The 2,084-nt window shown below is 48.8% G+C and overlaps 1 pseudogene; it reads left to right on the top strand.

The window, feature by feature from the left end:
• LOC108449571 overlaps window positions 1-1,379 on the top strand; it is a 3,896-nt pseudogene extending 2,517 nt beyond the window's left edge.
• The last annotated feature ends 705 nt before the right edge of the window (window positions 1,380-2,084 follow it).

Raw genomic sequence — 2,084 nt, forward strand, 5'->3', positions numbered from 1 at the left:
CACAGGACTACAACCCCTCTGTCTTCTGGGCTGAGGTAGTTGGGAACAACAAACCCATTCTTAACTGCAAACTGTCTTGCCAAGGCTCGGACATCAGCCTGGCAGGAATGATGGACACGGGAGCAGACATGACAGTCATTTCTTCCCACAATTGGCCGTCAACACTGGGAGTGGAGCTGGCAGAAGGGATCGTGATGGGTGTGGGGGTATCTATATCTGCCCAGAGAAGCAAGGCAGTTGTCCAAATTGAGGGTCCAGAGGGACAGATATCATCAGTCCGTCCTTTTGTAATTGACACTGGATTTACATTGTGGGGCAGGGATCTCATGTCCCAGTGGGGGGCTCGAGTCGAAATTCCATCTCAACCCCAAAATTTTTAGTAAAGGCCACTGCGGAGCACCCCTTCCAGACATTAAATTGGATCTCTGACAAACATGTCTGGATGGACCAGTGGCCTTTGTAAAAAGACAAATTGACGGCGCTCACCGCACTCATGGAGGAACAATTGAAAAAAGGAAATATCGAACCCTCTAATAGTGCTTGGAATTCCCAGGTATTTGTAATCAAAAAGCCAGGGAAAGACCAGTGGCGCCTCCTACAGGATTTACAGAAAATAAATGCAGTCATTGAGGACATGGGACCCCTGCAGCCCGGAATGCCTTCACCCACCATGCTCCCCAGGCAGTGGAAGGTAGGAGTCATCGATATTAAAGACTGTTTCTTCCAGATCCCACCACACCCAGATGATGCGCCCCGGTTTGCCTTCTCGGTACCTTCTATCAACCAAAAGGCTCCCATGCAGCGCTACCAGTGGCGAGTTCTGCCACAAGGCATGAAAAGCTCACCCACCATCTGCCAGTGGTATGTAGCTCACGTTCTGTCCCCCATCTGAAAGTTAGCAGCAAAGGCAATAGTGCTCCACTAGCCAGTGGCGAGTCCTGCCACAAGGCATGAAAAGCTCACCCACCATCTGCCAGTGGTATGTAGCTCACGTTCTGTCCCCCATCTGAAAGTTAGCAGCAAAGGCAATAGTGCTCCACTATATGGACAATGTTTTGGTGTGTGCTCCTAACCAATCCTATTTAGATTGGACATTGGGGAAGGTAATCGAGGCCTTAGAGGCAAATGGATTTGAAATCCAAGCCGAAAAGGTCCAGAAAACCTCTCCATTTAAATACCTTGGACTGAAAATCCATGAACAGACTGTGGTTCCCCAACAACTCAAAATTAATGATAACCCTAAGACCTTGCAGGAACTCCACCAGCTCTGTGGGTCCATAAATTGGGTGAGGCCGCTCCTAGGGCTGACGACAGAAGATCTCGCTCCTCTGTTCAACCTCCGCGAGGGAAAGATGACCTCACATCACCCAGGCATCTAACAGAGGAGGCGAGACAGTCCATCTGTAAGGTACAGGAAGCGCTGTTGTCACGGCAGGCACACCGCTGCGCCCCAGGTCTGCCTTTTCAATTTATTGTGTTAGGGGAAATGCCATACCTCCACGGGCTGATATTTCAATGGGACGAAGTGCAGAGTGATCCCCTGTTAATCACTGAGTGGGTTTTCCTCTGGCACCAGCCGTCCAAAAGTATCACAACGCCACAGGAGCTCATGGCTCAGTTGGTGATGAAAGCTAGATCCTGCCTCTGCACCCTTGCAGGGTGTGACTTTACATGCATCTACTTACCATTGGCAACCGATTCACTTGATAACCTCCTTCAAAACAATGAGCACCTCCAATATGCCCTAGACAGCTACACAGGCCAAATTTCTATACACCATCCAAAACACAGACTGTTTACTTCAGTCTTCAAACTGATTCCAAAAGAAATTCAAAGCAGAAAACCATTAAATGCCTTGACAATCTTTTCAGATGCCTCCAGTCATTCCCATAAGTCTGTCATCACATGGAAGGATTCTCGCACTCAGAAGTGGGAGTCTGATGTGCAGGTAGTTGAAGGATCCCCACAAGTAGCAGAACTTGTAGCCGTGGTCAGAGCATTTGAGCGGGTCAGTGAACCATTTAATTTGATAAGTGATTCGGCCTATGTAGCAGGTGTAGTTTCCAGGGAAAGGAGACCGTTAC

This window comes from Corvus brachyrhynchos, unplaced genomic scaffold, assembly GCF_000691975.1.
Source record: "Corvus brachyrhynchos isolate BGI_N302 unplaced genomic scaffold, ASM69197v1 scaffold28, whole genome shotgun sequence".
Lineage (NCBI taxonomy): Eukaryota > Metazoa > Chordata > Aves > Passeriformes > Corvidae > Corvus > Corvus brachyrhynchos.